Raw genomic sequence first — 24262 nt, forward strand, 5'->3', positions numbered from 1 at the left:
CACTACATCCATGTTGGTACTATCCATTATTGCCTACACAATAGTAAAATAAATAATTAAATATTAAAAATTCAAGCCTGCTGAAAAATCATTAAGATTCAGAAAAATCATTTATACATAAAAAACTTAGGAATCCAATTTTTATACATAAAATTTATACAAGTTTCTGTCCTTAAAAAAAAGAACAATATATGTTTTGCATAAGCTTAACAACACATTGCAAATCAAATAAATAAAGACACAACATCATATAAAGGACTATATATGTTTTGCATAAGCTTAAACTTACACCACTGTATCTTATTCCTCACCCTTAAGAATAACATCACATTCAAATTAAATGTTTACTTCTTGTTATTTTCTTTCATGTATTATATATGCTTCGCTTGCACACAATAACAAAAGCATCACTTCCAGTTTTACTAAGTTCTAACCTTGTTGGGTCGTATGGCAAGTGTCAATGGTCAACACTTTTACATTATAGTCATAAGGGTCAAATATATCATTACATTAACTTATCAAGTCAAAAAGGCTAATCAAATTCTCCATTATCACATTTCAACAATATAGAGTAAGTAGAAATAAATATATTATGATCTTTGAAGTGAGGATTTCACTTTGAAGTGTAAATTAAATAGAAAATTTCAACCTCAAGCAATTCATGAGTAAGGATTAGAAGACAATGAAGTACAAAAAATAATGAAACACCAAGTAACACTACCCATGGATAATGACAGCTATTTTCTCCTATAAGATTCACATTGGTAACCAAAGACAACAACCAACCTCCTGTTTCTTGCTCTTGAAATTTCAATGGAGCAAACAATAGAACCTCTAATATACTCATCTCTGTTCCTTTGAGGGGAAAAAATAAAAAGAAAAGAAGAAAAAAAGAATTACTTAAATTCAAGTACATTGACACCTACATAGAACAAGAACACCAAGAGGTTTTCTTTTTTCACGAATTATAGCTTCCTTAATTATGGGAAGCTTTTTATAAACTTTCTTCTAGATATGATTCACTGCACCGTCCAAAGGTATTGGTCCAATGCCACCTGGATGACCATTATCATAGACAAAAATGGGTTGTACCTGATCAATTCAAATATTTACATTCTAAGAAAACAAAACTGAGTTGGTTGGGCACAGGCGCACAGCAAGCATTGAATAAAACAAAATAATATAGCTACTCCCCTACAGCTACCAATCACATCATCTAACTAAACTCTAGCATGAAAGACTTATGATTCACCACCAGTAAAGCCCCAATTTTCATAGATTCAAACAAAAAGTACATACCAAGAAGAACAGAGCAACATAGTAGAGAAGAGAAAAGGTCACGAATCAGCAGTGTTGCGAGGAGAGCACAGAGAAGGAAGAAGAGTGGCGGCAATGGAGGAATGAGGAACAAGGAAGGAGAGTTGGGGCAATGGAGCACTGAGGTCCGAGGCTTATGGCTTGGGAAGAAACTTGGGAAGAAAACGGCGCTACCAGAGTACTAGCCTCCCACTTAGTTTTAGGGTTTCTAATGAGCAATGAGTGATTTCTGAATCTTAAATTATATATAATTTTTTATTTTGTTTACTTTTTATTTTATGTAACTTCATAAATATACAAACGCACTATACTATCAAAGTAAGTAGCTAGTTTAATGGTTACTTGGTTGCTACACATGAAGGAGGTTGAAGGTTCAAGTCTCACCTCCTTCACTATGTATATAAATTTTTAAAAACATGTTATATATGGGGGATGCGGGTAGGGTAGGGTAGGGTACACCCTAAACCCGTACCCTACCCTACCCGCAGGCCTACCCGAACTGCACTCTACCCTATCCGCAGCGGGTCGGGTAGTCTACCCTACCCGAACGGGTTGGGCCGGGTAGGGTACCTGCGGGTAGGATATGTATTGCCAGCCCTATACTCTGATTCCGATTTCATGGCATATGGTTGCGAAACTTTGTCACTGAGTTTCATATAGTAGATGATATTGAAAAGCCATTAAAGATATTCTGTGACAACAAGTCAGCAGTATTATACTCCAATAACAATAAGAGCTTGACAAAATCGAAGCATATAGACATCAAGTTCTTAGTTGTCAAGGAGAAAATTCAAGAAAAATAGATTTCCATAGAACATATAGGAACAGAATATATGCTAGCAGACCCATTAACCAAGGGATTGATCCCTAAAGTCTTTCATGAGCACAGTGCTCGGATGGGTGTCAATATTTGTTATGCCTTGGTTTAGTGGGAGTTTATTTTATGCTATATGTCCTATGACGGATATTGAGTTATTTTTCTGCAGAATTAAGTTGATGGTTTATTTCATGTTATGTGAAATGTTCATTTTGCAATATTTGTATTGTGTTTGATCTCAATAAAGTTTTAAAGTTGAACAGGCTGGAAATAGACATGCATGAGATCACTTGGCATGTAATTTCCATATTACTCATCCAAATTTGATCTATGCCGTTAAGTATATTAGGATGGTGATTGTCGTGGTTTAGTCACGACATTAATATGATAAAAGCTGCGGTAATTCCATATCTAATATATGAGACGGACCAGATTGTTAAAGTAATGAGAGAAATAGCATTTAGATGCGCGCATAAAGTTTATAAGGTGTGATTATGTCAAGAAAGAATATATGTATAGCCCAAGTGGGAGATTGTTAGGAAATTATTTTAATTTTCTAATTCGTTTGTGGGCAATACATATATTAATTGTAATCACAAATTATACTATTTCAAATTAAATGACTTATATAATGTGATCTCATTTATTGTTATAAATGCTAAATTGAATAAGTCATTATTACTTTTGATTTGGAACTAAATGAGAATAAAACCATATATTATCTTTTGTTCTTTAGATAATTATCTTTTGGATTTTAGATATATTATCTTTTGGACTTTAGATACTATTTTATTTGGGCTTTAGGGTTTAATGGGTGTCATGCTCAAATATAAATAGTGCCTTCAGGGTTTTGGTCCCCAATATACCAAAGCCACCTTTGTTGCTCTTTCCCCCATCAAAAGAGTTGCAATTCAGCCGCCTAGGAATACAGAAGACTTTGGTTGAGGAAGATCGAAAGAACCACAAGATCCATATCCTTCCATCAATTTCTGATTTTTATGAGTAAAGGTACGCTTCCGCATTATGTTATATTTTTGGTGATTCAATATGGATGATCTGGGTTATTGAAATTAAGTGGCTTCATTCGTTCCTGTTTACAGTCACAATTTCTCTCCTTGAATTGGTCCCTTACGACAATGCAAATTTTTCTGATATCTGATTTGTGCTTCTTTTGTTATGTTTTTATTCTTCTAAACAAATGAAATTGCTCTGCAAGTTTGGTTATTGATCCGGCCGTTACAAATCCAACATCATAAATTGGCATTATCATTCATAACTCGGCATTATTCACGTTATCATTCAGAAAGCTGACGTTATAGTTCGGTATTAAAGTCATTAATCGGCCATCAACATCATTAATCGGCCACTTATGTTACAACTCAGCTTAACGGATTGTTTTTCAATTGTGAAACGTCCAACTTGACATCTCACCCTTATTATTGCTCTTTAATACAGGCAATAAAGCAGAAGCATAACCGACTTGCACATAGCATCCATAAAAGGTATGATCTTCCATCCCAAAAGGACACATTGAATTCTCAATACTGACTTAAGCTTCAGAGTACCTTTGCAGGTACACTCCCCCCTGTTTCTTGCTCAAAACTCTACGCGATTGGACATCCTCTTGGAGTAAAGCTCGGATTACCACAAAACTCAAAGGTCGGCACCGAAGATAACAACTCGGCGTCAATTCCCAGGGACCGAGCTCTCCCTCCAGGTATCCATACAAGAACAATTGGCACCCACCATGGGGCCGAGAATATAATCCCTTCCATATATCATCGGCCTCGAGATTCTCGCCTGAGTCATGGATGAACGACTTCCACCCACACCATCCGAACTCCTTCAGATGGTGACCGAGTTACAGCAAGCCAACCAATGCATGACCGAGGAAAACCAAAGAATGGCACAGCAAATTGCCAACTTGAATAACACCCGAATCGAAAACAACAATGATCGGCAAGAACGAACAGAAGAAGCCGAGAAGCAGTCAGGGCCAACACACGTCTCAGACACTGCTCGGCAAGAAGAGGAGCAACCCGAGCATAATGAGGAAGCTCGGCAAGACAACGAGAATGATGATCAGGAAAGCTCCCCTGGACCATTCACGGCTGAGGTGATGAACTTCGTGCTACCCCGGAGGTTTACTCTGCCGACCACCCTAACTCCCTATGATGGGTTAGGTGATCCGAAGAAATACATCAAGAAGTTCACCTCAATAATGATAGTAAACGGTACATCTGATAAAGTTTTATGTCGTTGCTTTCCATCTTATTTAGACGGTCCTGCACTTGATTGGTTTTGTTCTTTGCCAGCATGTTCTATTTCTCGATTCTGAGACATATCAAAGCCCTGAGGAGTACTTTGCTGGATCAGCCATCTACCTACATGACTCCGATTACTTGAACACAATCAAGCAAGGCCAGCACGAAAGCCTCAAAGACTACATGACGCGCTTCACAAAGATAGCTATAAGTATACCCGACCTCCACCCTGAGGTGGAACTACACGCCATAAAAAGTGGATTGTGACCAGGAAAATTCCAGAAAACTATTGCTGTGGCAAAACCTAAGACTATGCCCGAGTTCCGCGAAAAGGCAAAAGGTCAGATCTACATCGAGGAACTCCGGCAAGCTCGGAAAACAGAAAAACCTCATTACAGAGATGACGACAAAACTCGAGACAAAAAGAAGAACTTTAAACCGACTTCGCGATATGAGTCCTACACTCAATTCAACACTAAGCGCGACGATATCATCAAGGAAATCTTGAATTCAAAATTAATCAAGCCACCAAGAAAAGCCGGCAGTTACCCAGATTCAAAAGGCGCGGACCGATCAAAATACTGCTCTTTCCACCAGAAGCACGGACACACTACCGACGACTGTGTTATCGCCAAAGACCTACTGGAGTGACTAGCTCGACAAGGTCACCTGGACAAATACATCGGCGGCCACAAACAGCGGCGAGCACCCCCCCTCTAGAGACCAAAGCTCGACCACACAACATGGCCGAGATAAAGACCGACCGAACAACAACCATCCCGAACAACCAACATGTATAATTAACTGTATTTCCGGAGGTTTTGCAGGTAGAGGAGCCACAAGCTCGACAAGAAAGAGATCTTACCGAGCTATGCTTTCCATCAATGCTGATTAAATTCAACAGCAGACACTACCACACTCCCCGCAGATAACATTCCAGACAGCCAATCATAACAACAGTATAGCAAATCTCGATGACCCGGTCGTAATCTCCCTGCAACTCGGAGATCTCCTAGTAAAAGAGGTGTTGGTAGACCCTAGAAGCAGTGCCGAGGTCCTATTTTACTCCACATTCCAGCAGATGAAATTGAGCAGCAACATCCTCCAACCTTCTACTAGAGACCTAGTAGGTTTTTCAGGTGAGCGAGTCCCGGTAATGGGCTCTGTGTGGTTACAAACCACACTCGGTGAGTTTCCTTCGTCAAAAACTTCAGACATTCAATACTTAGTTGTTGATTGCTTCAGTCCTTACAATTTAATACTTGGCCGACTTTTCTTAAATATGTTCGGCGCTATAGTATCTACAATTCATCTTTGTGTTAAGTTTCCTTTGCAGGATAACACAATTGCAACCATTCACAGTGATGCCCGAGAAGCCAAGGAGTGCTACAACAATAGTCTCAAAAGACCTAACCGAAACACAAAAGCCCATGTTCACAACATCGGCAGCATGAACGACCTGCCAATCCTGGCCGACCTTGATCCCAGAGCGGGAACACTTGAAAGACCAACCCCAACAGAAGACCTGCATAAAATCTATTTAACAGAAAGCACAGACAAATTCACATACGTCGGCTCAACATTATCCTCAGAAGAAAAATCATCATTCCGAGCATTCTTACAGCAAAATGCCAACCTGTTTGCATGGACCCCAGCTGATATGCCAGGCATCGATCCATCCATCATATCACACAAGTTGGCATTAGATCCATCTGTCCGACCTATAGCACAGAAAAAGAGAAATCTCGGCTATGACCAAAAACAAGCTTCCCTAGAAGAAACCAAGAAGCTCATCCACGCAGGCTTCATCCGAGAAATCAGATTCACAACATGGCTGGCGAATATCATCATGGTTAAAAAATATAACGGTAAATGGCGCATGTGTGTTGATTTCACCAATCTCAACAAAGCATGCCCCAAAAATTCCTATCCTTTACCCTCTATTGATTGCTTAGTTGATAATGCCTTTGGTTATGAAAAACTCAGCTTTATGGATGCATATTCTGGCTATAACCAGATCCAAATGCATCCATCTGATCAAAATAAGACAGCTTTCATTACTGAATATGGAAACTATTGTTATAAAGTCATGCCATTTGGTCTTAAGAACGCAGGTGTAACATATCAACGTCTAATGGACAAAGTCTTCGCCAAACAGATAGGCAGAAACATTGAGGTCTACGTGGACGATATGGTTGTCAAGACTAAGATCAACAACAATCACCTAAATGACCTCACAGAAATCTTCGGACAGCTAAGAAAATACAACATGCGGTTAAATCCCGAAAAGTGCGCATTTGGGGTTCAGAGCGGTAAATTCCTCGGCTTCATACTCACTAGCCGAGGTATTGAGGCAAATCCAGAAAAATGCCGAGCTATTTTATACATGACAAGTCCACACACCATCAAGGAAGTCCAGCGGTTAACAGGAAGACTTGCTACACTCTCTAGATTCTTACCTTGCCTAGCTTCTAAATCTTTATGTTTTTTCTAAACTTTAAAAAAGAAAAAAGCATTCCAATGGACTGATGACTGCGAACAGGCATTCACAACCATCAAAGAAACTCTTTCAAAGCCACCAATTTTACAAACCCCCTTACAAGGGGAACCATTATTCTTATATTTATCTATCACTAACTGGGCTATAAGCTCCGCTCTTGTTGCAGAAAGGGAAAAGAAACAGTTCCCGATCTATTTTACCAGCAAAACATTACAGAATATTGAGCTTCGATATCCGAGCATTGAGAAACTTGCCCTAGCCCTTGTCTTCTCAGCCAGAAGACTCCGACCATATTTTCAGAGCCATGAAATCCATGTTCGGACAGATCATCCTTTGTGGCAAGTCCTTCAAAAACCTGAGCTGGCTGGCTGACTAGTCAAATGGTCCGTGGAGCTATCAGAATTTGACATCAAGTACGAAGGTCGAGCATCCATTAAATCCCAATTTTTAGTCGACTTTATCGCCGAATTCTCGGTACCAAGTACAGCTGAAGACTACATCAAATGGTCTTTATACGTTGATGGGTCCTCGAACCCACAAGGGTGTGGAGCAGGTATCATTCTTGATGATAGCCACGGCAACGTCATCGAACATTCCCTCAATTTTTTCTTTAAAGCAAGCAACAATCAAAATGAGTATGAAGCGCTAGTTACCGGCCTTAGACTCGCTGCCGACCTAAACATCACCGAACTTAAGGTATATTGCGACTCCTTACTTATCGTCCAGCAGGTAAACAACTTATACCAAGTAAAGAACCCTTTGCTTTCTAAATACCTGGATATCGTACAAAATTTACTTTCAAAATTTTCTAAATATGAAATACAGCACATACCAAGGGAGAGTAATGGCCGAACTGACATTCTGTCTAAACTCGCCAGCACTCAACCAAATGGGTCATCACTTTATCAGTCAACACTGCTCAAGCCAAGCATTGAACTAACACAAATCTTAAGTGTAACACAGGAAGTAGATTGGAGATCTCCATACATACAATATCTCTATACAGGAATCTTGCCAGGCGACGTCGAAAATGCTCGACACTTCCGCCGACAAGCCTCCTTTTTTACAATTTATAATAATTGCCTATATAGACGAGGATTCTCTCGTCCATTACTTAAATGTCTTTGTAGAACAGAAGCCGAGCTTGCACTTGCTGAGGCGCATGAAGGGATATGTGGTACACACCTCGGAGCCCGAAGTCTGTCTTCAAAAATCCTCAGAGCTGGATTATATTGGCCGACAATACGACAGGATTGTCAAGCAAAAGTTAAAAGTTGTAATAACTGCCAGAAACACAGTTCGATGACACATCTCCCGGCCAAACTCCTACACTGTTCTGAGATAAGTTGGCCGTTCAACCAATGGGGCATAGATATCCTCGGCCCTTTCCCCACAGCAGCAGGTCAGGTAAAATTTCTGGTTGTAGCAATTGATTATTTTTCCAAATGGATAGAGGCACAACCTCTAGCCAAGATTACATCACAACAAATACTTTCCTTTGTCTGGAAATATATTATTTGTCGATTCGGCATTCCTCGGCACATTATCATAGATAATGGTCGCCAGTTTGCCGATCAAAAATTCACATCCTTCTTGCAGAACTTGAAAATCAAACAACACTTTTCATCAGTAGAGCACCCACAAACAAATGGGTTAGCTGAAGCTGCAAATAAAGTAATACTACACGCTCTAAGAAAGAAACTAGACGAAGCAAAAGGCCTCTGGGCCGAGCTTATCCCAGAGATCATATGGGGATACAACACCACTGTCCACTCAACAACAAAGGAGACACCCTTCCGGCTAGTCTACGGGTTCGACGCAATGATACCCGTGGAGATCTCCCAATACTCACTACGCAATGAACTAGCCGACCAGACTACAAAAGACACAGCTCGGCAAACCGAACTTGACCTCGCAGAAGAAAATAAGGTCATCAACAGCAGTCAAACATTTGGCCATACAACAGCACATAGCTCGAAGATATAACCAGAGACTTCAACCAAGGTCTTTCCAAGTCCACGACCTTGTGCTCAGAAAAATAGAACAAGCTAGGAAACCATTAGCACATGGCAAACTAGCAGCTAATTGGGAGGGCCCTTATCGAGTTACAGAAGTAATCGGCAATGGAGCCTACCGACTACAAACCCTAAAGGGTAAAGATCTCCCTAATACTTGGAATGTATCTTCCTTAAAGTTATATTACAGTTAATACCAGGGACAGGCCAGTACTCTTTTTCCTACTACCAAGATTTTTTCCACAAGGGTTTTGCTTGGAGAGGTTTTAACGAGGTAGCCTACCTGGGCCTTTGAAATCAAGGGTTCTTCAATAAATAAATCTCTTATTTTATCAAATCATTATTTTCTCCATTTTCGCTTCATCTATAAACATATGATGCCGACCTATACTATCATTCCGACCATTCGGATACTATCAACACCGATCATATGCCAAAATAGGTCATTCGAAATCTCAGTCAATCCAATATCCGACCTTTAACAGAATCCGATCACTCGGATAGAATCAGTCATTCCGACTGCCAACCTTAAAACGGAATCCAATCACTCTGGATAAAATCAGTCATTCCGACTGCCAACCTTAAAATGGAATCCGATCACTCGGACACAATCAGTCAATCCGACTGCAGACCTTAAAACGGAACCTGATCACTCGGATACAATGATTCAATCTGATAACCGATCTTAATATGAAAACCGATCATTCGGAAACATTCAATCAAACAAATATCTGATCTAAATCGGAATCTGATCATTCAATCAGACAAATATCCGATCTAACTCAGAATCTGATCATTCAATCAGACAAATATCCGATCTAACTCGAAATCCGATAATTCAGTCAAAACAGATAGCCGATCTTAATCAAAATCATCGCCGACCACTAAAACAGAATACAGTTATTATCATGCCTATGAATCGGCATCCAAACTCGGCCTACTCAGCCTTCCTATAACATTTCTCAATCAAATTAATGGCATTTCACCATTACAAAAAATTTTACCTAAAACATTTAGGCTCCAACCCAAACCCACATACCAGATAAAAATCCACTTATTATACAGTAATAATATTATATTATAACATGCAGAAACAGCATGTAAACAGAAACATCCAAGTATGTTTTCTTCAAAAAACAGTAGCAAAATATCAGTCATAAGCACAAAAGCCCAACACAGGAGCAACTTAGTTTACAAACAAAAAAAAACAAAACACAAACAAACCAAATTCATATCAAACATTTTCATCCCCCTCTTCTTCAGCACCATCATCATCAACCATGGACCCATCCCGGACAATCTTCCCTGGATCCATCTGATCAAAATCAACGCTAGGAGCTAAGAACCTCACCTACAGCGAAACTCGCTCAAACCCCTCAAGAAAAGAATCTAGGATAGTTGTCTCTTTACTCTTTTCTAAATTTTTTAACTCAAAAGTCAACTCCTCTATATGAGTAGTCATATTCGACAGATCAGCCTCTTTCTTCTTAACATCCTCCACCTCTTTTGCATAATTCTCCTACGTCAATTTCAGCTCTTTATCAAGCTCAGCTACATTTTTCTCCAATTCTGTAACCTTTGTACTCTTTAAGTTCAACTTTTTCTCCAACTTTAAATCTGGCTTCTGCTCAGCCACTTGACGATGTTTCTTCTCTTGGCTGCGTCCCAAACTCGCAAGCCGAAGACCGACAACCTTCAATGAAAACGGAAAGACAGATAAAACACATACCAAACCAAAAATAAAATAGTCAATCATACACATACCTGCATATATTGGTCGATGACAACATCACCAACCTCACCAGCCAAAGTAACATCGGCTGGTCCTTGACAAACCTCATCCGTTACGGCCATATATGGAAAATCCTTCCCCCACAAAGATGACTCATCACTCTGCTCAGCCACGTTATGCAACTTCTTCTGATTCTCATAAAATAAGTTTGGCTCAGCTGTTGGAACCTCGTCTCGAAAATCCTTGGACTCATCAGACAAATCCACCAAAGCATGCTTCCTCTTCTTCACCACGACCTTCCTCCTACCCGGTTTGGGTTGGTTAACCTCGCCCACCCCTGCCACCTTGTCAACCTTAGACGAGGAACCTTCCTTGTCCAATTTTTTGCTTTTTACCCTTGACCTCAAAGTCGCCGCAGACACTCCTGGATATTTTCCACCTGAAAAACAAAAAGTTACAAAACAAATTGACCTTACTCAAAACAAAAATATCCAAACCCTTACCTAAATAGTCTATAACGGCTTCCCTATTATCCTCCCACTGAAGCAAATCAAACACCAAAATAAGTTCTTTCCGATCAACAGCCTCGGTTAGGTATTCTATGATACACTCATTCCGTGTATTTATAATCTCTGGGCCCAAAATACTCTGCAGCTCCGAACACCACCAGACCGGAAACTTCTCCCCAAAATGCTCGTCCATATAAAAAGGAAACTCCCCCTCAGAATTCTTAACTTTTAGATACATTTCCTTGAAATTTTTGAAAGAAGATTTGTACAGTTTGAACACACCAAAACGAGGTGAACTATTCAAATTCACCCAACCCCCTTCCAAACCCTTTTAGCCTGAAATAATGAAAAGAACAACTCCACTGTTGGTTCCTCTTCCAAAAAATCCATAAGAACCTCAAAAGCTCGAAGAAACGCCCATCCATTAGGATGTAGTTGGGACGGCGCACAATTTAGCTGCCTCAACACCTGACACTCGAAATCAATAAATGGAAGTCTCACCCTCAACTCTTCCAAAACACTACTATATATATAGAAAAACTCAAAACCCTCCCCTCTGTGAAAAACCCTGTCACCTAAAAAACAGGGAAGTAACTCCAACCGAACCCCTGCACCCACCCTAACAATCTTACTACTATCAATATGCTTCACAGCATCTTCATCCAGAAACAGAGAAACACAATTCTTTACGTCCTCATTAACCCAGTCATAGGACCAATCAATCTTCTCTTTTTTCTCCCTTTCAAACCCAATCAAAAACCAACAACAGATAGAAGAGATGAAGAAGAAAAAACAAAAAAATACAGGAGGAAGAACAGAGGAGTTAGCACATACCTCTCTTACTCATTTTTTGCTCCCAAATGCCTCTGATAAACAAAAAAAATAAAAGAAAGCCCAAGTGAAACCCCTCAGGATTCCAAGAGTGTTTTAATTAAACACACTTTACCCACATATTTCGATTCCACTACCTTCAGTCAAATCAGTTACATCAAAAATTGTAAACTGCATTGGAAACATGCACACTCTGCAGCGTGCATTAAATTATTTCTCTCTCCTAATCATGACCATCTATACTCCCAATAACTGTTCAATAAAGCACCTTGAACTGGGGGCTACAAGGCATAACCACCCGCCGAACTATCCAGCAGCCGACTGATACATTATTTAAAGCTCAACCTGCTTCATTAAACATATTCCCAGGCCAAGCTTGGGGCTGTGATCCGGCCGTTACAAATCCAACATCATAAATCGGCATTATCATTCATAACTCGGCATTATTCACGTTATCATTCAGAAAGCTGGCGTTATAGTTCGGTATTACAGTCATTAATCGGCCATCAACATCATTAATCGGCCACTTACGTTACAACTCAGCTTAACGGACTATTTTCCAATTGTGAAACGTCCAACCTGACATCTCACCCTTATTATTGCTCTTTAATACAGGCAATAAAGCAGAAGCATAACCGACTTGCACATAGCCATCCATAAAAGGTATGATCTTCCATCATAAAAGGATACATTGAATTCTCAATACTGACTTAAGCTTTGGAGTGCCTTTGCAGGTACACTCCCCCTGTTTCTTGCTCAAAACTCTACGCGATTGGACATCCTCTTGGAGTAAAGCTCGGATTACCACAAAGCTCAAAGGTCGACACCGAAAATAACAACTCGGCGTCGATTTTCAGGGACCGAGCTCTCCCTCCAGGTATCCATACAAGAACAGTTATGATTTTATACTCTGATCTTTGATCTTTTATACCATATATGTTCAACTATTTTGGGATGAACTTTTGCTTTTTATTGGGGTTTATCATTAAAATGTGCATAGGAAGTGATATAGAGATGGAAGTGATGATCGTTTCTCCAGATGATCGAAGCTGAAAATATTGTGCGATTTTGTCTCTTTCGAGAAACCAAGCCAATTAGTTCCGATCTATCTCTTCCCATAATAACATTAACAATTATTTCATATCTAATGATGTTTTAATTTTTGAATATATATCTAAGATTTTGTTTTGCATCGGCCATTTCACAATCATGGATAACCCGTATATAAAAAATTAATTTAGATCTTCTAAAATAAAAAAATAAATTTATAAAATGACAAATTCATGAATTAATCACAGTTGAATAACAAAAAAAAACCCTAGCAGAGAAAGAGTACGTACTCAAGGAGAATGAGAGAAGGAGAAAGCGGGGGCGAGCGGTTGAGGGTGAAACACAGTGAGGAAGATGGCCATGCCATCGGAAGAGATAAGGGGGAGAGCGTGGGTGGGTGTGTATCCGGTGTTAAGGAGGGTTCTTCTCGAGAGGGGTTAGAAAAGCCATCCAAGATCTCTTTTAGAGATAAAGTCATTGGTGCAGAAAAGTCTAAGGCCTTTGCATTAGTAGGGTCTTTATCTGGGAATGGTATCGCGACGGTGACAGGTAAGTAGGGTGATTCTCGTCCACCAAGTGTCAGTTTTACCAAGGAGGCAAAGAGCTGTCTAGCTGAACCTTATAAGGAAGCCATCGTGATCAAGGTGCTAGATAAGCATTATGGCTACACGGCTCTCATGCATAAGCTTCGGATAGTATGGCGCATCAAAGGAGGGTTTGATTTGTTGGATGTGGGGTTTGGATATTTTTTGGTTAAATTTGATATTGCTGCGGATCGTGAGAAAGTCATTCTTGGTGGCCCGTGGTTGATAGACGGTCACTATGTTGCAGTAAAGCCATGGGATGTGGATTTTAGGCCATGCGAAAAATCCTTTGGATCAACGCTGGTATGGATTCGAGTCTCGGGACTTCCAATTTGGTGCTACCAGGAACAAGCAATGCTGCGAATTGCTTCTGCAATAGGGATTCCGGTGAAAGTAGATTTGGCTACTAAGCTTGCAGAAAGAGGAAAATATGCCCGAGCTTGTGTTCAAATTAATCTTGAGTTGCCTGTAATCAAACATATTATAGTGGAGGGTGTGACTTATGAAGTGGAATACGAGAGTTTACAGTTGATTTGTGCTACTTGTGCACGGTATGGGCATGATAAATCGTTGTGCATGGAGAAGGAGTCCTTAGAAGGAAACGGAAATGCCTTTGGTGATGAAAAAAATAATGAATCCCCGACATTAGTGCCACACAACAATCATGAGATTCAACAAGAGGCTGAATCAGAAGCTCGTGATTTGGGTGAGAATCCTCGTAATTTGGGTGAGAAATTAGGAGTTGTTAAAGGGAAGGATGTAGTTACGGGATCATTGGCTCCCCACGTGCCTGATGGTCATGTTAATGAGGCATGCACGGATGATGGAGAGGGCTGGCAACAAGTGCTGCGTAAGGGAAAATTCACAATGGGCCAGTCATCAGGTTTGAAGGACCAAGATGGAAAGCAGCACAAGTTTGGTTCGAGAAGGGTTCCAAGGCCCTATTTGCATGGTGATGGAGGCAAATCAATTGGCATTAGGATGGGGAAGCAAGAAAAACATGAAATTGCGCCATCTCCATCGCGCAGAACTCCTGCACGTCGTGGAATCTCTCTACGGAAGCGTCCTCGGCCTTCCTCCTTGCAGAACTCGCCAATTGATAAAAATAGTGGCACAACGGAGGAAACCTTAGTAGATGGAAGCATGGTAGGTGCAGTGTCAGGAGGTCCAAAGGTGGCAATTATTGAGGATCAGAGTGTGCCAGTACTGCAGGACAAATCACCTATTGAGGTTGGTGATTCTGTTTAGAGTTTATGTTCTTATTTATTCTGTCCCTATTATTTATGGATAGTTTAAATATGATTGTTTGGAATATTAGGGGTGCTTCTAATAAGTTAGCCCGGGTGCATTGTAAGGAACTTGTTAGGAAATTTAGACCTGTTTTCTTTATTGTGGTTGAAACTCACTCCCCTTTTCAACATTTAAAATTATTTTGGGAAAGGTTGGGGTATCACTCTGTTGGTATAGTAGAAGCAGAGGGGCATAAGGGAGGTATTTGGTTTCTATCCTCTATGAAGGGTGTTTGTTGTAAGTTCATTGATGCTTTTGATCAGAGTGTTACTGTTGAGGTTCACTTTGATAATTTAATTTGGAGGTGTAGTGGTATTTATGGCAGTCCTCAATTTAATAAAAGGGTTCTCATTTGGGATTATCTTGTTGCACAATCCATGGTTTTTCAAGGACCTTGGATTGTTCTTGGTGATTTTTATGAAGTCAAATTTTCTCATGAATCTAAGGGCTGTCAATTTTCTCATCAAAGAGCCGACATGTTTGCTACTTCATTAGGGGATAGTGGTTTGTTTGATCTGAAGACTATTGGGAGGCGGTTTTCTTGGTACAGGAGGGTGAAAAATTATGTTGATGTGACAAAAAAGATTGATCGAGTCTGTATAAATAGTAGTTGATTATCTATCTTTCCAGAGGCTTATGCAGAAGTTTTAAATAGGCTTCAGTCTGATCATTGCCCTATTCTGGTGCGTTGTAAAGGTCGTCCTCAGCCTAAAGGGAATCGACCTTTCCGATTTGTTACTGCTTGGGCTACTCATCCTGGGTATAGGGATATTGTGAACCAGTCATGGTAGTCTGGTAATAGAGGAATTCATGGTAAGCTTTTGGAAGTACAGAAGAATTCACTAGAGTTTAACTCGAAGGTATTTGGTAACATTTTTGTTAAGAAATGTGAATTAGAGCAGCAGATTAATTATTTACAAAAGCGTTTGAAAGTGGTGGATAGTATTTATTTGCGTCAGAAAGAGCAACAGTTGCTTGATGATTATAATAATACTCTAGTGCAAGAAGAGCTCCTATGGTTCCAAAAGTCCAGAGAGCAGTGGGTAAAGTTCGGGGATAGGAATACAAGATTCTTTCATATTCAAACTCTTGTGCGAAGGAAGCATAATAAGATTCATGGCCTTTTTCTCAAGGATGGAGTGTGGGAAACTGATCCAGAGGTTCTGAGTCAAGAAGCAGAGTCTTTCTATAAAAGCTTATTCTGTCATTTGGATGATGTTGATTTGGGTTGCCTTGGTGATGTGCCTCTTCCTTCTCTGAATGAGGAAGCTTGCAATAACCTTACGGCACCAGTTACTATGGAGGAAGTCAAAGCAGCTGTTTTTCACATGAACTCTTTTAAAGCTCCGGATCCTGATGGGTTTCAAGCTTTCTTCTTCAAAGAATATTGGGAGATCATTGGTCTTGATGTTTGGAAGATGGTTAAGCAGGCATTCTCCGGTGTTCCTCTTGATCCGAGAATGTTGGAGACTTTACTGGTTCTCATTCCAAAGGTTGAATCACCGGTATCTATGAAAGATTTCAGGCCTATTAGTCTCTGCAATGTAGTTTACAAGATCATCACGAAGGTCCTTTTTAATAGGCTTCATCCTCATCTTGCGGAGATTGTTGGCCTGCTTCAAGGAGGATTTATTCCGGGACGAGGAACTCCTGACAACATCATTATTGCTCAAGAAGTCCTCCACTTTATGAAGAAGACTAAATCAAAAAAAGGCACACTGGCATTTAAGATTGATCTGGAGAAAGCTTATGACAGAGTTGACTGGAGGTTTTTAGCTCATACCCTTAAAAGCTTTGGTTTTCCTATTCCTACACTTAATTTTATTATGAATTGTGTCACTGCTTCTTCCTTATCTATTCTTTGGAATGGGAGTCGTCTGAATGGCTTTACTCCTAGCCGAGGTCTTAGACAAGGAGACCCTATGTCACCCTATCTTTTTGTGTTGTGTATGGAGCGATTGACATGCTTTATTAGTCATCAGGTTGATTTGGGCTTGTGGGAGCCGGTTGCTATTTCTAGAGGGGGATCAAGAATATCCCACTTAATGTTTGCGGATGACTTGCTTCTGTTCTGTAAAGCTACAAAGAGACAAGTGCAAAATGTGATGTTGGTTTTAGAGACTTTTTGCAAAGCATCTGGGATGAAGATTAATGTTGAGAAGTCTAAAGCGCTTTGCTCCAAGAATGTCTCTGCAACTAGGAAAGAGGTTTTTACTGGGGTATCCTCTATCAGATTTGTCCAGGACTTGGGCAAGTATCTTGGAGTTACCCTTAGCCATTCTAGGGTGACTCGTTCAGCTTTCAATGGTGTCCTGGATAAGATTCGGAGTAGGCTAGCAAGCTGGAAAGGAAGTTTACTCAATCGGGCTGGTAGGCTCTACTTGGTTAATTCTGTTGCTGCTGCTATTCCCACGTACCAGATGCAGGTCTCTATTTTTCCTAAAGGAATCATTAGTAAATTGGAGTCTATGATGAGAAATTTTCTTTGGAAAGGACAAGTTGATGGAAGAGGATTGAATCTTGTTAGTTGGAAGGTACTGGTTACTCCAAAAAAATATGGAGGTTTGGGGATTAGAGATCCTTATTGTGTAAATATTGTTCTTCTTGGGAAGTTAGTTTGGACTTTTTTCCAGCAGCCAAACAAGATATGGGTCCAATTGTTGGATGCCAAATACCGATCATCTCTATATGACTGTTTTAGTTATCGTAAGAACAAGGACTCTCCTATTTGGAGGTGTCTTTGCAAGGCTTGGGAAGTGTTGAAGGATGGGTTTGCTTGGTGTATTGGAGATTTGAACCAGAATTTTTGGTTTTCTAGCTGGAGGAGAGAAGGACGGTTATCTAATGAGATGGATTATGTTCACATTTCTGATTCGAATCTCCGGATACAGGATATTTGATGAACAAGCAGGTCCAGAAGTGGGTTGGTATTGGAGTGGGTCTGCTGCCAAAGTCTATGACTCACGCAATGGTTACTTGTGGTTGTGTAAGCAGCTGTTTGGTTGGGAGGAGCGGGAGAATTGGCTTTGGCTTTGGCGTCAGCTTGTTCCGGAAAAGCATAAGTTTTTGGCTTGGTTGTGTCTTAAGGAGGCTCTTCCTACTGCAAGTTTTCGCTTTAGAAGAGGGATGTCGTCATCGGATAGGTGTCCAAGATGTCTTTCTTGCCAGGAATCGGTTTTACATTGTATTCGGGATTGTCCAAAAGCTCAGCTTGTCTGGCATAGGTTGGATATTTCTTGTCATCCTTTGGATTTGAAGAACTGGTTCTTGTATCATAGCAGAGAGCATCCGTTCAAGTTCTTTTCGGGACTTTGGTGGATATGGCGAGTAAGGAATAATGACATCTTTAATCCCCATGAAACTTGGCCTCCGGAAAAAGTGATTTGTCTGGCATTAACTTCAGAAAAGGAGCTTAGGAATATTTTTGAATTACAACGTATGTCCCTTTCCTCTACTCTAAATGGTTTTTGGAATCCCCCATCTATTGGTACTTTTAAGATTAATTGTGATGCTAGTTATTTTGGTTCGGGTGATAGTGTTGGTTTTGCTTGTGTTATTAGAGATTTTAATGGGAGCTGGCAAAGGGGGTGTTTGGGAATGATTGAGAGTAATAGTATTCTTCAAGGAGAATTGTTTGCTACTTGGAGAGGATATCTCTTAGCTTGGGATGTGGGTCAACGAGATGTTATTTGTGAGACGGATTGTGTGGAAGCATTTAATCTTGTTACTCAAGATGGTTTTGGGTTTATTGATCCACTGGTGCTCAAAATAAGAGATATCATGCGTTGGAATTGGCGGGTTGACTTTCGTTTGATTATGAGAGATGCAAACACGGTGGTAGATACTATGACAAAGATGGCGATGAAGTTACAACTTTCGCATGTGGAGCTTCTTTCACCTTGGGAGGAGTTTAAGAGTAGTCTTGAACGGGACTGTCCCTCTATTTAGGCAGTTCCTTGTTTTGTTTGTTTTGTTTTTCTTTGTTTAATTTATTTCAGTCACCAAAAAAAATTACAGTTGAATAACAATAAGAATAACTATCCGTAAACTCTGTCTAAGGAGTAATTTTAAAGATTGGGTATTTACTAGCAAAAACCAACCAACCAGCCAGTATAAATCAATCACCTAAGTAACTAATAGCAAAACCAATCAACAATCAACCATATTCATAATCAGCAAAATCAATTCATAAACTAGTTCAACAACTAACATAACCACTGCATATTCAACGATTAAATCATATTCATAATTAGCAAAAAGTTAACAATAAAATTCATAACAATAAAACAATCAACAATAAAATTCAACCTTTCAATTTAACCACCACCATATTCATTTCTAAACAGCATCATAAACCAATTAACAATAAAATTCACAGCAATAACATCAATAAATCAACCTGAAAAAAAAAACTGGAAAAAAATTAAATACTCATCTGTTGTTACAGAGGCAGAAGGTGGATGATGAGCAGCAGTTTAGGCAGCAACAACCACGGAAGAGAGGCGACAGAGGGGCGGAGGTGCGACGAGACGCGAGCACTCACCAGGGAGCTGCAGGAAGAGAGGTAAGACACGAACAGTGGAGCACACCAGGCGTTGGGTGCAGTGATGGCGAACGAGGACGACACGCTGCACGACTGCAGGAAGCACAGCTCGAGCACTCACCGGTGGAGGCGCGGCGAGATGCAAGCTTTCGAGCACACATCACAGATGGAGGAGAGAGGCGAGATGCGATTCGCGAGCGCACGATGCGGAGGATCAGGCGAGAAGCGCGCCGACGGCGGCGAGCATGCGGTGGCATTGAACCGAGGTGACTGAGGTGAGCTCCCAACGTTGTGCCTATGTGTGTAAATAGAGGGAGAGACATAGTTTTCATCGAGTTTGTTTTTTGTCCGATCCAACGTTCAGCCTGGATTGACCTAAGGTTGGGTCACTGGTTTTTTGGTCCGATCGGTTGGATTGGTTCGGGTTTTCAATTATGCTTAGAGGTGAAACAGCTTAGACTGTGGTTGTTTTTTAGAATTGGGTTTGAGACTGAGTATTGTATTTAGTGACAAAAAATTAGAACTAAAATTTTCGTCAAAATTTTAGTCCAATATCTCTAGAAAATAATGACACATAAAACTGAAATTTTTAGAAACAAAAACTAAAATTTTAATAATCTTTCTTTTTAAAAATATTTTCATCTAATTTTTCAAATTTTAAATCTATATTTTAATTTTTATATTTATTTTGAACTAAACATAATACTAAGATATAATTCAATTTTATACACAAAATTTAGTCTTTATCTCTTAGTCAAGAATGAATCTAAAAGGGCGAATGCATAGGCTTGGTTCCCCAATTTTTTTGAATAAAAGTTAATAATTTTAAGTATATAAAATTTTTATAAATATATAATTTTATTTGAAAAATAGAGTAAGTAATTATCTTATATAATAATAAAATTATTAAACTCAAAAGTAAGTAACAATTTTTAAATTGAGAAAGATATTATTGTCAATCACTTTTTGATTAAATAGATTTTTAAATTTTTTTCTCTTTTTAAATATTTTTCTTCTTAATTTTCACACCTATTATCATATAAAAATATTTTAATATTTTAATAGTTAAAAATTTTTTATATATTATATTACATACATGAAAGTAAATTATTTTAAAATTTATTTATTTTTTATGATATTAAAAATATAACATATTAAATAAATTTATTAAAACGATTATATTTTATATATTTTATTCACGAATATATTTTAAATACATATAAAAAATTTATTAGAATAATTTATTTATATTATTTTATAGTATATTTTTTTTATAATATAAAGCATAAAAATATAATTTACTGTCACAATAATACTCAATAAAATAAACTAACTAAAAAATAAATAACTTTTATATTTATCGAATCTAAAATTAAAAAATTATAAAATTCAAGATAACCTTTTTATATAACAAACACTTATTAGTATTTTATTAATTAAAAAATATTAATCATAATTATATATATTACTAAACATATAATATTATATTTAATTATACAATATTTTAATTTTTGCCTCTGCTAAGTAGACAACGGAGAATCTAAACAACATGAACAACGGATTAAAAATTTGGCCCAATGAAGTTAAAAAAAAACACTCCACCCAAATTACCCAACCAAAAAACTCCATTCAGTAATTTAAAAATTTTAACCATCCATTATACCCTAATTTACCAAAGCACCGGGTTCTCCCCCAAATTCTCTATCGTCGCCGCCTCACCAACCAACCCCTTTCGCCAGCATCATTCTCTCCCTCACCGGACATCATCATCACCTCCTGGGTTCTTCATGCCGTCACTTGGTCGCCAACCAGCCCCCGTCGTCATTGCCAGGATCATCCTCACCGCCACTGGTTCGTCAACAAGAACCCTCATCAGTACTTAAGAATAACCATCCAGTTAAGAATAAAAATAATCATCTGCATACCCAATGAATTGAACATCCATCATATTTTAATTGTATCTAACTAAACTCATTCCAATCAAATAACCATCCACATAAGAATTAAAATAGACATCTGCATACCTACTAAAATAACCATCCAACATTGAAGATAATAGATGCAAGCTTTCTGAGATGACTGAACTTCAAAGAGAGATGATCTTATTAGATAGGGCCACCAAAAAGGATGACAAGAATTTATTAGGGAAGATAGCATCCAAGCGTGGTATTAAAGGAAAGATAACCGTTCCTAGAAAGCAATCTCCACCGTTGTCATCGTCGCGAATACAAGCAGCAGCCAGATCTGCTGACAGGACACCCAAGAATGATGCATTGAATGAATTACGTGCTAAGAGATTGAAGCAGCAAGATTTAGAAGCTCACCGCAGATTGAGGGAGGCATCAAGAGTTTCAGGCTCCTAGCATTTTACTCGACCAAAGCGCAAAGCTTTCACTGCAGCAAGTCTCAGCAGTTCAAGCCATAGTGATAGTGAAAGTAGGTCTCACAGTAATGATGAAGGTTCAACTGGTGATGGAGGAATCAGTGGTTGAAGCTACGATGCCATTTTCGTCACAGCGTGGTGGAAGGAAAAAACTAGTTGGAGGAGGGGGAGGAGGGTTGAGATAAAATGGGAACGTGATGTGATGGATGAGGTTATGTTGCCTAACTCTAATAATTTAATTCAAAAATTGATTATTCTAATAAATTGAGAATCTGATTTTAATAATTAATTTAATCTTCTTTTTTAAATCGTTGTTCACGTTATTCAATATTTACATTGTTTACCTTACTTTCTCTTTAATTTTCGATCCCTTCTTTATCGAATTCTTAGATCTGTCCCTGCTCTTGGTCTCTATTTTTCATTATGTGTCTTTATTACCCAGTGTTAGTTTAGCCAAGGGAGTGAGAAGCATTATTTTGTTTTTCAATTCCGCTAGGGAACCAAGAGGGGGTCCAGCCAACTCCTATCGGGCTGGACCCCAAAACCCATTTCACCATACAATGCAAGCAAGAAGCAACATTCCAATTTACACCCAGTGAACTAAATTAACCCTAGTTAACCCCCACCTTTCACCGTTTCACTACAACAGCATCCAAAATCCCCCAATGGCAGTGCATCCCCCCACGTTCGTCGTACGCATTTCCTACTCGGAGTCTAGGGCCGCAGCAACTACGTCCCATCCACATGCGAGAAATCGAGCCGTCAGAAGCTCGCCCCAGACTGTCACAGTGCCTCCGTCCCATCCACGTGCGAGCAACCGTAGGGGTCAGAAGTTCGCGCCAGACCGTTGCAACTCCTCTGTCCTGCCCACGCGCGAGCAACCACGGGGCATCAGAAGCTCACCCGAGACTGCTGCTACTGCTGCATGTCGTCGTCGTCGTGCCATTGAAGCCTCCTCTTCTCAGCCGGTTTACTCGACGTTGCCTCCCGTGTTCTGTCCCCATGAGCACCACGTCGAACTCCTCCAGGTCGCGCTGTGAAGTCTCACCGGAAAGTACTCTCGGTAAGTATTTATTCATGGGTGTTACTTGATTGATTTTGATATGAGTAAAGTGGTTGTAAGTTGATTTTGTACCAGATCCTTTGCATATAATGATACATTCATATAATATGAATTTTGAATTTTTGGATGTTACTTCTATCTAAAATTAGAGTTTTGATTGTAGGAATTGAAAAGGGTTTTCTGCGATACTAGATGTTCTTGTGTGAAAATATTCTGATTTTTGGTGGATTGATAAATGGATTTGTCTCTAATTTTAATTGTTGGATGTTTTTAGTCATGCGAATTGGATTTCTATTTTTGTTGAGTATGCATATGATTCAATTATAATTTATTGGATGTTGGTTTTTGTTACGAATGGATGGTTCTTACTGAATGATCACGGATGTTGTTTTTACCATAAGATTGTTATTTTTTTTAAAGATTAGTTCTGATTTAACTTAATTTTGATTTATTCGAAGTTCGATGTGAATTTAATCATATGAAATTGCTGCAAGAAACTGAACACGTTGGCAAAGATGATATTTATAAACGAAAATGCAAATGTTTCATTTGTGATATGTCAACTTCTTTAAATTTGCTATAGAACTACTTTTTTCTGTTCAATGGGTTGATGCTACTAATATTTACACTATTGGTTCAATGTACCCTGTTTTGATGGATAATGTGTGCACATGATGCACTGGTTTCTTTTTAATGTGGTTTGCAAGTTTGGGATAAAAATTAGACTAGAGTTAGTTTAATTTTGCCAGATTTAAGTTCGGTTTGAGTCTGGACACCTAAAAATCATGCAAAGAGTGGAATCCATCATAATATATACATGTGATGACGTTACCATTTGAGACACTTTTGATACATTTTGAGATTTTTTTTGAGTTACAATTTTGGATTAGAGAAAAGGACAAATAGGTCCCTGACCTTTTGTCCCGTGGACATTTTTGTCCCTGACCATTGAAAAATACTTTTAAGTCCCTGGCATTCACAAAACTTAGACGGATTAGTCCCTAACGGAGGCATTTGGACGGATCAGTCCCTGACGGAGGCATTTGGATAGAGGGACTGATCCGTCCAAGTTTTGTGAAGGTCAGGGACTTAAAAGTATTTTTCAATGGTCAGGGACAAAAATGTCCGCGGGACAAAAGGTTAGGGACCTATTTGTCCTTTAATACTTTAAGAATTGGATGTATTTTATTTTGGTCATACTTAGTATCTTTCTTCTTGTAGGAAACTTGAATGTTTATACAAAAATTTACGTCACATGTTTCTTTTATTAAATAAATAGACGTTTCTTTTTATACTAAATGGATGATTCTTTTAAAAGGAATCATCATTTAAAAAGGGAATTAACTTTGAAGTAATTGAATCCA

At 39.0% G+C, this 24262-nt stretch overlaps 1 protein-coding gene, 1 non-coding gene and 1 pseudogene across 2 annotated transcripts in view; all 3 read left to right on the top strand.

Moving 5' to 3' along the window:
- LOC107606802 (CMP-sialic acid transporter 4) overlaps nucleotides 1-24262 on the top strand; it is a 76270-nt gene that overhangs the window by 31078 nt on the left and 20930 nt on the right. The gene's annotated exons all lie outside the window — the stretch shown is intronic.
- On the top strand, nucleotides 3942-5118 carry LOC148550467 (uncharacterized; annotated as a pseudogene).
- On the top strand, nucleotides 13000-13094 carry LOC148550468 (small nucleolar RNA Z103). The gene has a single exon (XR_015892494.1). It is a non-coding gene; the product is annotated as a small nucleolar RNA Z103 (small nucleolar RNA).

This window comes from Arachis ipaensis, chromosome B7 (assembly GCF_059453495.1).
Source record: "Arachis ipaensis isolate K30076 ecotype BB chromosome B7, ASM5945349v1, whole genome shotgun sequence".
NCBI classification, from domain to species: domain Eukaryota; kingdom Viridiplantae; phylum Streptophyta; class Magnoliopsida; order Fabales; family Fabaceae; genus Arachis; species Arachis ipaensis.